Here is a 13,738-nt window from a genome sequence, read left to right as displayed (position 1 = left end):
AATATTCCTTGGGGTTTTTATTTTAAAGACTCTTTCAGAAGGTGTGCGATGAATTCTTTCAATGCCTGTTTTACCTTCTGATTCTATTACATCTGGGCAGTTCTCTTTGATGATTTCTTGTAAAATAGTATCTAGGCTCTTTTTTTCATCGTAATTTTAGGAAAGTCCAATAATCCTCAGATTATCTCTCCTAGATTTATTTTCCAAGTTTGTTGTTTTTGTAAGTAGATAATTCATGGTTTTTTCCAGTTTGTCATTTTTTTTTTTTTTTTGGTTTTGCTTGACTGATTCTTGCTGTCTCAATGAATCATTAGTTTCTATTTGTTCAGTTCTAATTTTTAAAGAATTATTTTCTTCATTAGCTTTTTTTACTTCTTTCTGTATATGTACAAATGATTTTTAAATGAATTGTTTTTCTCTATGGAATTTTTTTCCATTTCACTAATTTTTTTTTTTTTTTAGTGAATTATTTTCTTTTTCCAATTCACAGATCCTACTTTCTTGTGAATTCTTTATTTTTTCCAATTCACAATTCTTACTTTCCTGAGATTTTTTTACTTTTTCCAATTCACAAATTTTGGTTCCCTGTACTTCCTGGGAATTGTTTATCTTTTCCAGTTTGTATTTCAGGAAGTTGTTGCTCTCTTGTAAGGCTTCTCTTTCCTTTCCCCATTTATCTTCTAACTCTCTTTTGAGACTTTTAATGGTCTCTTCTATGAGAGCATCATGTAAAAGGGGACAGGTGACATTCCCCTTTGGGATATTGTCTGGTGCCTGTTTGCTATTACTCTCTTCAGGTTTTCTGACCTGCTCTTTTTCTTCATAGAAGCTGTTGATTGTTCTTTTCATCTTTTTATTCATGTTTTAAAGCCTTTAGGGTATGTCTCCTAGGTAAGGGGGTTACCGGATTCCTCTGCAGAACAGGAAAGATCTAAACCGGTTTCTGGCTCCGAGGTATGGGAGTGCTCTGAGTGAGAGTTTTCCCTTCCCCCAGCAGGAGGTGGATTCAGCACTGGCTGAGCTATTGAAGTGCCCAGTTGGGCTGTGGGGGTTAGCAATTGCCCTAGGCTAGAGACTAAGCAGTGAAAGTGTCACTGCCCCAGAGAGCCTCTTGTGGGGCTGTGGGTATTAGCAGCTGACCTCAGATAGCCGATTCTACCGGAAGTCTGCCCGGAAGTCTCTGCCCCATGTCTGCCCGATGAAAATTGGCCCTGTGAAAGCTCTATGGCCCCAAGCTGAGCCCCCCACTTCGCAGATTAGAGGCTAACCTGGGCTGTGCCCTCCTGCCCTGCAGGTTCGCAACTGCCCAAGGAAAAGCCCGTACTGCAGGTTGGGACTGTGAGCTTGTGCTGAGATCTGTGCTCTCACTTCCGGTTTGAGTCTCTCCTCAGAACCTAATTTCTCTCCCTGTCTACACTGATCTTCCCCTTGGCCCTGGAACAAACCTTTTTTGGCAAGACTGCAGATTTTCTTTGGCTGGTGAGTTGTTATACTTTTTATCTTTATGAATTGTAGCAGTCAAGACTATTTTTGAGGCTCGATACAATATTGATTAAGAGCGTAAGAGAAGAGCTTAGAAAGTCATGTGTGCCTTCTCTGCCATCTTAGCTCCGCCTCCCCCCCCCATACTTCTATCTAAACGTTTCAAACACTTTATTGGAATGGGATGCTAAAATAGCTAGACTTCAATAAATATCACCATTTTTCTGTTCTTTGCAGAATAGTTCACATTGTCTATTTCTTACAGAGACTTTTGGCATGGAAAGAAAAGACTAAATTATGTGAAATGTATGAGTTTGAGTAGCATTGAACTAGTCTTTAGAGTCTCAGGGAAGTTCCTAATAGATGTTGCTTAGGTATCATCTTATTTGCCCATTGTTTGCATGTTTTGGGGAATAATATTTGGAAGCTAATCTATCAGTGTCCCTTTTTTGACTTTTTTTTTTTTTTTTTTGTTTCTATAACATTTAGACCTACCTTGTGGGAGCCAGTCCATCTGTATCAAGTTGAAATGTCAGAGGTATTCTAAAAACATGTCAGAGATCTTAGATATCCCTAACAATATAAAACATGTTTAAATTGTGGTATATGAATATTATGGAATATTACTCTTCTGTAAGAAATGACCAACAGGATGTCAGAAAGGCCTGGAGAGACTTACACGAACTGATGCTGAGTGAAATGAGCAGGACCAGGAGATCATTATATACTTCAACAACAATACTATATGATGACCAGTTCTGATGGATCAGGCCATCCTCAGCAACGAGATCAACCAAATCATTTCTAATGGAGCAGTAATGAACTGAACTAGCTATGCCCAGAAAAAGAACTCTGGGAGAATGACTAAAAACCATTACATTGAATTCCCAATCCCTATATTTATGCCCACCTGCATTTTTGATTTCCTTCACAAGCTAATTGTACAACATTTCAGAGTCTGATTCTTTTTGTACAGCAAAATAACGTTTTGGTCATGTATCCTTATCGTATATCTAATTTATATTTTAATGTACTTAACATCTACTGGTCATCCTGCCATCTGGGGGAGGGGGTGGGGGCGTAAGAGGTGAAAAATTGGAACAAGAGGTTTGGCAATTGTTAATGATGTAAAGTTACCCATGCATATATCCTGTAAATAAAAGGCTATTAAATAAAAAAAATAAAAAAATAAAAATAAAACATTTTTAAAAGATAGATCTTATTCTGACCCACCCCATAAGGTGAAGTGCATGAAATTTGGTAAAGTTGATGTTTCATATTCACTTTCTTGTTTGACAATAAAGATTACTCCACATAACACTGACCACTCTAAAGGTAAACAAAGCTCAAAATATGACAGAATATATAGACATTTGACTCAATTTAGATAAACAACAATTTATTTAAGAAAGGAAGGAAGGATGGAAGAATGGAAGGAGGGAGGGAGGGAAGGAAGGAATAAAGTGACTTTCTAAATACCAACTTTTAATTAGCTAATTTTTGGCTGGGATCATTCCAGAAAAAGAGAGTTAGAAACGTTAGAGCAAAACCAGGAGTCCAGGCATGATGGTTTATATCTTTAAAATAGATAGATGTTGTAGTGGATAGAGCACTGGATTTGTAGTGAAGATTTGAGTTTAAATCCAACCCAAGAAAGTTGCTAGCTGTGTTACTCTATGCAAATTACTTAACTTCAGCTTTCTCATGTATAAAATGGGGATGATAATATCACTTGCCTTTCATGGGTTTTGTGAGAATAAAATAATATAATATTCACCAATCCTTTTACAAACCATAAAGTACTATATATATGCTGTTATTTGATAAATATTTATCATATATAATTAAACATAAAGACTAATGATAATTAATAATAATGACTATGATGATGATAATAGTAATAATGGAGATAACAGTAATAATGATGATAATACTAGTTACCAGATAGGCTAAGCCTGGAGAATCTCTTAATCTTGAGAGGTCTAAACTGCTATATATGATCATATGTCTACAATAAGTTTGAGAATGAGATTAGGGACTGAGGAATATAAGACCTTTAGACTGTCTTAGGAAAAGTTAACAGGGAACAAGTTAAAATGACATACAACTCAGTAGTGGGACATACAAATCATCATCTGCTACATATTTGGCCTGGGAGAGGAAGAATGTCTCATCCCCTGTTTCAAAAAAAAATATTTTAAAAGGAAACAATAGAGTAAGGTTAGTGACCAGGACTAATGCTAAAAATTCACATTGCAAAAGACTTCAGATAAAACATTATCTCATTTGAAGATTACAAGAGCCCTATGGGCTAGATACTACAGAAAACTTTTATCCTTTATTTTACTGATGAGGGAACTGAACCTCAGAGAGGTTACCAAATATCAGAGGTGAGATTTGAACTAAAATATTCCTAGCTTCACATGCAGTATTTTACCCAGAAGACTATGCTGCCTCTCTAAATCCCTTCTTAGAAATTTGAAAGGATATTTATTATTAATTCAGTTCAAGGACAGTTCAAGGAGATTGTTTTATGTCAAGTCATCAGAAGTACACTGTTAGGTGCAAATAAAGCACATTTTTTGAATATAGTAACCAAATGATGGCTTAATATTAACTATACAAGGGAAAAAATGAATTAAAACCACAAGCTCCCAAATAAATCTTACTTGTTAAAGGGCCAAGTTAAATAAGGACCAATGCAAGTTAACTTTCTTCTTCCAGAGATCTTCTAAATGAGAGCAGTGTGAAATTTTGATTAAAATGATAGACAAATTTATTTTGCCTTTGTTTTACCTAGTGGACTCCCAGATGATGCAAATATGAGGACTCATTTTTAGTAGAAAAATTTATGAAATGTGATAATAATTGAATTATTAGAAAAATATCATCATAAAAACTCAAACTAATTCTATCAATAAGAGAAAACATTTCTTACTTTGTGGAAATTTGGCAAGAAATAACAAGAAAAAGTTCATAGACATAAATGTTCTAAAAAAGAGACCTCTCAATGTCCTAATTACAAAATCTCATTTGCTATTTCTGAATAGCACAGAACTATATTTGATGCTAATAATGTCACATCTTAACCCATTAAACCTATTTTGACTAGGCACTTTCTATCTAAATTTGTAGTATTTCTGAAATAAAATTTCTATTCATTCACATTCATGAAATAAGAATGTTTTGAATCTATATGAATAAGTGAGGGTTTTATCATAATGCCATGGCTTTCTCAGTGCCCACCCACAAAGCTAGGAGCCTGTTGTCTTAACTCATTTCAACATTAAATTCAACATTAAAGCTTTCAAATCCTAACAATTAGAGCTTTCTAAAAATAGTTTTGAATCCCTCAATAGGTAGAAAATACTCTCTAACTAAAAGTTTTCAACCCCCCCCCAAAATTGTTTCTTAATTGTCTACTTTGGACAGAGAACTGCTCTAGATGCAAGTATACCTTATTCACATGAGTTTGGGTTAATGGAGCCATTAGCCTAGTCATGTAAGGATGATTTGATAATGTTAGAGATAGAAGCTGGAATGGATCCTTGGAATCCATTATCCCTGAGATAATTGCAAAAGCTTTTATCACAATGTCTGACATATAGTAGGTGCTTAGTAAATGTTTATTCCATTCCCTCCCCTCCCACCTGTCTTCACATAATCCAACCCCTTCAGTTTAGAGATGAGGAAGCTGCAGCTCAGGAAATTGAGTGACCTATTTTAATATTTCATGAATAACAAGTATCAGAGGCAGTAACTGAACCTTTGGCATCTGCCTTTGGAGTCTGTATTCTTTCCACTGGATCATTCTATCATCTATCATATTTCATTTAAGTGTTTTTACTTTACTAATTATTTTTATTTTTTAAAAGTTATACTATTTTGACCAAATTATGTACTATATATAAACTTACTATTTGAATGCCCTTCTAAATAGAGTGAGTCAATCCAACCAATTCTTAATTTCAGGATAGCAATTTTCAAGTATTTTTGGAAGAATTTGTATTGAGTCATAGTATAGTTATTAAATCTCGACTTCTTTTTCTCTGACAAAATATTGGTAGAAACACAATATCCAATAGAGTTTAAAATTTGGATACACGTTAAATATATCATGTGTTTGATTTTATATACTTGTGTGTTAAATATATTAACAATACCTCTATGGTAAATAAATGTTCTGCCAATCAAATGTGAAAATTCACAGCTGGTTCACTATAGCCCTTGGCTTTCTTTCATTTCCCCCCCTGTCATTAGTAAACCTTAATTGTTTGCACATTAGTTTGCATTATAAAACATAGCCAGAGACAACAGAAATAGCTAAAAAAATGATACCTAGATTTACATCGCTTCCTAAAATAGACAGCTCTCTTGAGGTCACATTCCCCTCATTTCAGAGATGAGGATTCTCTCACTGAAGGATACATGCTAAGTTAATGGCAATATGATTTAATAATGATAATACCTTACATTTGGATTGCATGGTATAGTTTCTAAGTCATTTTCACATACATTATCTGATTTCACTTTCACCACAACTTTTTGAGATAGATAGATGGGAGTATTGTAATCATTCCTTTGTCATTTGCTTTATTTTTGGATAGCTAAAGTGACTCCAAAATGTCAAATGAATTTCCTAAAGTCTTGTGACTAGAAAATAATGTCTTTTAAAAATCAAGTTTCTTTGTGTCTCTTTCAGTGTTATTTTTACTCTGTTTCTATATGTGCATAACCCTATTAATTAAAGTCTAAAGAACTTTATGTCAAAACAAAGATTATGGTTATCTTCAAAAAAATGTTAGATTTAAAATCAGAGTTTGAATCTCTATTATTCCAGTTACTACCTATGTGGCCCTCAGAAAGCCTTTTCAAGCTTTTGTTTAAATATCTGAGTAATGAAAGGGTTATACTAGAAGGCTGCTGAGGTTTCCTCCACTTCTAAATCTGTGATCCAGTGTGGTACTGCTGGACTTGGAATCAGGAAGACTTGATTCATATTATCTCTCAGATACAAGTTTTGTGACCTTGAACAAGTCATTTAATTTCTTTCAGTCTCACTTTCTTCATCTTTAAAATGATAAGGTAAAACTTGACTTCTAAGCATCTTCTAGTTCTATTTATAATTATATGAGAACTCAGGGAGATCACAATATTTTTGTGTCTTATTTTTCCACACGTAAAACAAAACAAAACACAGGATTTACTAGATACATATAAGGACTTTTCCAGATTTTGTAAATGAATCATGGGTTTTGATATGTGCTAGCTTTCTTATTTTTTTTTGGCTTTTTCCAAATATCAACAATTATTCTAGACTAGTAATTTTCATTTATCTGCTGCCTGTATTTTCTGTTAATTTTTGTAGCAAATTTGATTTTATGCCTCATTCTATAGAGATAAGAAGTGTAAATAAGAATATTGTGTTTATCTAACAATATTCTTCATGACTTCCATAGTTCTGGTAGTACCTGTGCAGTCAGTTTATTCTTACTTGCTCTTTCTATATGGTTTTCTCATTTGACTTATGGATATTGTCTCCCTTTTTTCATTGAAAAACACAAATCCAAATTTCCTAGTATAAATATCTATATCTATATCTATATACATATACACATATATGTGTGATACATGCAAACATGCACACATGTATGTATGTATTTTTGGCATTAAGGACAAGTCAGATAAAACCTTGAGAATTGAAATTGACCAACATTCAATTATTTTTCCCCATCATGACCCATGTATATGGCAAAGAATTAAACAAAAATTATTTTAACAAAAAAAGATAATTTCTAGCAATTTTTTTCTGAATATTTTTAGTTTTATACAATATGACACACTATTCTGTATACTTGATCATTATTATATTCAGAAATTAGAGTGAGGCTATTCTGTACAAAAGATATGTCTCCCCAGGGAAACAAAGGATTTATAAACAGGAAAAGATCAATCAGGATCTAAGGATTTGAACAACTTTTTTGTTTAAAAAAAATATTCTTTTATTTGGATTATGGTAAGTTAGATTTTATACTGCTAACCCTTTTTATAACTTTTAAATTGTAAAGTTGAAGGGGGAGTTAACTTAATTATAGCTCTGAGGTTGATGGCATTTAAATTTCTCCAGATGGCAACAGAATACAGGTATATGGATAATAAGATGAAAACCACATCATATGTCAATGATGCAAATTGTCCTTATGAAAAACTTTCATCCATTTGTTTACTCAGGTACTTTGCCAATGAATTTAGAGATGAGGCATTGTACACCTGGATAGTTTTAAAAGAGTGTTAATGGGGAGCTAATGTGAGATGGCATCATAGTAAAAAAAAAATGTCAATGTATAAATTGTTCTAGAAGACAGTGACAAAATTACTAAAGTTAGATTTAACACTCTTTTCACATGTTAATGAGTGTTTATGATCCCAATCTATAAAGCTGTTTAAGAATTTCAGTTTCACTTCCTGCTGTCTTCCTCCCTGATGAAATATGAGAAAACAATGTCTTCAGCAGAGAAAGTTTAAATCTAAACAATCAATGGCAGGGGAGACAAATATCTTGGAGCACATGGGCAGTTCTCTTTGGATTTAAACTTTCATCAATCAGATGGATATTTATACCTATACGTAAAAGGAAATGATATTTACTAGTATATTTATTTATGACTCCAGATGAACTAAACTTCATGGTGAACATCATTAGTCAAAAAATAATCCTTGGCCATATACAAGGCAAGAAAACTTTATTGTATATAACATATTTCATGTGAACCTCATCGCAAAATGCTCTACAGAGTCAAATAATACAGTCTTAGAGACTCTATGATATAAATTATAGTAGTATCTGTAAATAACATTGTATTGTGACTAAATTAAACAATAAATCATTAAACCAAGGCCTGGAAAAGTAGAGAATGAATAAACTGAGGCAAAGGATTTGGGGGAGGAGGAATGTAGATAAAGCAAACATTTGAAAGTGAGAAACAGGCAAAGAACATACTGTATGGGACATAGAACACCAAAAACAAGCCAATATTTAGCATATGACAGATAAAGCAAAGTCAAGATGAAGAAACATGAAATAATATTGTAATAATGAATTTGAAAATGCCATTTACTTTATGTCATGTTATAATACTTTATAATAATAATATAATTATAATCAATTGAAGCAAGAGTCTACTAATACCTATCTGAATAAATTATACTCTCTCCAAACCATTCTCCACAAAGCTATGAAAGTGACATTTCTACTGTACCAACCTGACTATGCCACCCACTGCCAAAGAAGGAGAGATTAACTACATCTTGCCCAAGGAGAACTAACAAAATCATCACTTTTTTTTAAAGCTTTTCACAGTAGGTTCCAGGTGATATGTTCCCAAGATTTTTGAACATTGTTCTATTTCAAGTACATGAAATTCCAGGCACATTGGTCCATTTGCTTTTATTCCATGATTCATATCCCATCTGCATACCTTTGCACAAACTGGACCCTCATAACTGGAATGCATTCCCTCTTTATTTCTGTCACAGAGAATGCCTACCTTCCTATAAAATTGAGCTCAAGTGTTAGCTCTCCAAATATCCTCACTAACCCTACACTCTAACCTTGGCATATGTATGCTCTACTGTAAAGTTTGAAACTATTTTCTTTTGGTGTTTGCATATCCAACATATAGCTTAGTGTCACAATACAGAAATCATTTAAATTCTTGTCGAGTGAATGAGTGAAATGATAACTTAGAAAGAAATTGTCTGATGTACCTATGTGATATAGTAGATGAGTTTTAGGAGCTGGAATCAGGAACATTTGAGTTTAAATTCTTCTAAAAGCATTTAGTAACTATGTAACTCAGTTCATGTAAAGTAATAACTTTTGTCTCGGTTTTCTCCTCTGCAAAATGGATACTTCTCAGTTTTGTTACAAGCTTAAAATGAGATATTTGTAAAGTACTTTACAAATACTGAGATTTTAGGGGACTTCTGGCCAAGAAGGCAGAGAGGAGGCACACATCTATTTAAGCTCCTCATTTTCTCTCAGAATTTATTTCATGACAAGCCTTGGACTTAGTGCTTGACTGAACCCGCCCCCCCCCCTTACACAAATAATTACCAAGAGAAGACATCCTTGAAATTCACCATAAAAGGTCTGTTTTAGCTCTAGGGTGGGGATGGTTTTAGATCGGTGCAGGCTGATGGCAGGCAGCAGCAGCAAGAGCCTGGCAGGCAGCTCACAGTCAAGCAGACCAGAGGGGGGTGGGGTGTGATCTCAGCCATCTCTGTGGGGAGAGCTTTACTACAGTATTGGATACTTTGCCCTGGCAGCAAGCCAGTAGACAAGCAGAGAAGCTAAAAACACAGGGGGTAAAGACTATAACCCCCAAAACCTAGAGTCTCTCAGCACCTGGCTACACCCACCTAGAATAACTCAGCACACTCTTAGAATCAGAGTTTCAGAACACAGATGCAGGGGAGCCATTACTGTCCTGCTAATGCCTCACTGCTGCCCCCTGTAGTCTGTAGCGTAAGCTCAGTAATACCACCTAGCACCCCCCCCAAAAAAAAAAAAAAAAAAAGCAGACTGCATTTGTTTTTTGTTTTTTGATTCCTCTCTGACAAAATGAGCAAAAAATTAAATGGACCCTAACCATTGATAGCTTCTATATGGATAAAGAGCAGACTTTAAACCCTGAGGAGACTAAAAACAGACTGTCTCCAGATGAATCCCCAAAAGAGGATATGATCTGGTCCTCAACACAGATGACTCTCATAGAAGAAATTTAAAAAGCTTTCACAACAGAGCTAGAAGAAAAGTGGGAAAAGAAAAGGGAAGCTTGGCAAGAGAGTCTGGATAAGTCATCCCACTCATTTAAAGATAGAGTGGATAAAGAAATCAAATCCTTGAAAAACAGAATTAGTGAACTGGAAAAAGAAAATAGCTTTTAAAAAAATAAAACTGGTGAAATGGAAAAAAAATTTCCATAGAACAAAACAACTCACTTAAAAACTCAATTGGACTATTAGAAAAAGATGTAAAAAAAGTGAGTGAAGAAAATACTTCATTGAAAATCAGAATCAAAGAAATGGAATTGAATGACTCAAGGAGACACCAAAAATCAGTCAAGCAAAACCAAAAAAAATGAAACAATGGAAAAAATGTCAAATACCTTCTTGGGAAAACAACAGACCTGGAAAATAGATCTAGGGGAGACAATCTGAGAATTATTGGACTCTCTAAAAAATATGATGAAAAAAAGAGCCTGGACACTATTTTCCAGGAAGTTGTCAAAGAGAACTGCCCAAAAGTTATGGAAACAGAGGGTAAAATAGAAATTGAAAGAATTCATCATTCACCTACTACAAGGGACCCTAAAATCAAAACACCAAAAAATATAGTGGCCAAAGTCCAGAACTATTAGACGAAGGAAAAAATACTGCAAGCTGCTAGAAAAAAATCAATTCAAATATAGAGAAGCCACAATAAGGATTACTCAAGACCTAGCAGCATCCACATTAAAGGATTGAAGGGCCTGGAATATGATATTCCAAAAGGCCAAGGAACTTGGTATGCAACCAAAAATAATTTACCCAGCTAAAATGAGCATCTTTTTCCAGGGAAGAAGATGGACATTCAACAAAATAAGTGAATTTAACCTATTTTTGATGAAAAAACCCAGAACTAAACAAAAAAGTTTGATCTACAAATAGAGAACTCAAGAGAAACCTAAAAAGGTAAAAAAGAAATCTTGGGAACTATATTTCTGCTATAAAGATATATAAAGAATACATGTATACCTTGTTCTAGAAACTAGAGGTGGAAAGGAAATTGTACCTGGAAAAGGGTAAAATGGGGGTACTACATCTCACGAAGAGGTAAAGGAAACCTATTATATCTGAGAGAAAGAATGGAGGAGGGTGAACATAGTGTGTATCTTACTGCCATCAGAATTGGCTTAAAGAGAAAAATATTAGACATATTTGATTTATGGCGAAACTTCTCCCACCTCATTGAAAAGTGGGAGGGAAAAAGTGAAAAGGGAAGGAATAAACTAAGTGGAAGGGAATACAGAAATTGTGAAGAAAAGGAGTAAGATACGGGGAGGAACTCTAAGGTGGGGGGAGTGATACTAAAAAGGGAGGGCTGTGAGAAGCAAGTGGTGCGAGAAGCAAGTGGTGCTCACAAGTTTAATACTGGGGAGGGGGGTAAGGGGAAAGGAAGGGAGAAAAGCATAAACAGGGGTTAACAAGATTGCATATAATACAGAATTGGTCATTTAACCGTAAATGTGAATGGGGTAAACTCCCCCATAAAGAGGAAGCAGTTAGTGGACTGCATTAAAAGCCAGAATCTTACAATATGCTGTTTACAGGAAACACACCTGAAGCAGGGAGATACATACAGAGTAAAAGCAAAAGGTTGGAGCAAAATCTATTATGCTTCAGGTGAAGTCAAAAAAGCAGGGGTAGCCATCCTGATCTCAGATCAAGCAAAAGCAAAAATTGATCTAATTAAAAGAAATAAGGAAGGGCACTATATCTTGCTAAAGGGTAGCATAGATAATGAAGCAATATCAATATTAAACATATATGCACAAAGTGGTGTAGCATTTACATTTTTAAAAGAGAAATTAAGAGAATAGCAAGAAGAAATAGACAGCAAACCTATAATAGTGGAAGATCTCAGCCTTGCACTTTCAGAATTAGATAAATCAAACCACAAAATAAATAAGAAAGAAGTCAAAGAGTTAAATAGAATATTAGAAAAGTTAGATATGACAGATCTTTGGAGAAAACTAAATGGAGAAAGAAAGGAGTACACTGTTTTCTCAGCAGTTCATGGAACCTATACAAAAATTGACCAATATTAGGATATAAAAACCTCAAACTCAAATACTGAGATTTTAAATGTCAACTGTAATTATTACTTTAAAAAGCATCACTGATTATGAAAATACAGCTTAAAATAGAGACGGATCTTGAAGACAATCTAATCCAATTCTTTTATTCAACTGATTCTAAAACTAAGTGGTAGAGAGGTTAAATGCATTTGTTTTTGTTCATCTATATGTGAGAAATAGAAGCACTATGTAGATGTTTCAGGGGGATTTATTTAGGCTCAACACATTAACCAGACCTTCGAACAATTATAGATATTTTCTACCAATTATAAATCTTTCTTATTTCAATCCTGGCACTTCATCCACTTCACTACTTATAGCCCCTATATAGCCCCACTACTTCTATAGAATAAGTAAAATAAAGAAGAAAATCAGATATCTCTAACAATAAGGTTGTGTAAAAGATAAGTGTTTCTTTCAGGGATATGTCACAACACATTCCACCAATAATCACTTTTCTAGAAAGTACCCAAAGGTAAAACAAGAAATCAAAATGATAATGTGATTAAATAGTCCTTTCCTACCTGCATATAGCAATAAAGGAACAAAATAAGAAGAGTTTTTGTTGTTGTTATTGTTGTTTTTCCTAGAGAAAATGAAAATTGAGGGAGATGGGCTTGGTAGGCATTGTACAAGACAGTGTGATCACATTTTCAACTGTCTGGGGAGAATAGAGTGCTCCATTCTTGGTGTTTGATTGGTATTTTCATGGGGTTTAGGAAATAGGGAAGCCTTTAACAAGGGAGCCATAGAATTGGAACCATGAGAATTATGACCATGGGCTGGATTAAAGAGTAAAATTATGTTATGTTCAATCCAGTAGAGTATTACAATGAATAAAGTGTTAAGATTGTGATTCTGTGAGGAAGAAAGTAATCTATTTTTCCAAATGATATTACCCTAAGACAAAGGAGTAGTTATTCCATACTAGTTATAACTTTGAAAATAATTCCCCTGCATAATGTTAAGAGGAAACATTAATTGTACTGCTCACTTATTTTCCTTCCATGAGATTGTTAGAAATGTAAATAATATACAAAAAATAATAATTTACAAATAAATTGAATGGCTATTAATATTGTTCACTTAGAAATGACTTGAATTGGTATGTGTTTTGTAGAGTAAAACTTCTTAAACAATGGGCAATAACTATTAAGTCCATACTATCTCCCTGGAGCCCTCAGGATCAGCCAGAGTCAGAATAAGTAAAAGTCCCTTGGTTTTTAGGGGGAGAAGCAGATAAACTGCCAGGAGTTATGCCAAAGATCTCTCTCAATTCTGGAGTCCACTTTTCTCCTCTTTGTCCTGCCTCACCCCACCCTCTCATCCTTGCCTACGATTATCTTAACATCAAA

This window comes from Sarcophilus harrisii, chromosome 2 (genome assembly GCF_902635505.1).
Source record: "Sarcophilus harrisii chromosome 2, mSarHar1.11, whole genome shotgun sequence".
Classification (NCBI taxonomy): domain Eukaryota; kingdom Metazoa; phylum Chordata; class Mammalia; order Dasyuromorphia; family Dasyuridae; genus Sarcophilus; species Sarcophilus harrisii.
The sequence above is the reverse complement of the archived record's forward strand: the minus strand, read 5'-3'. Positions refer to the sequence as shown.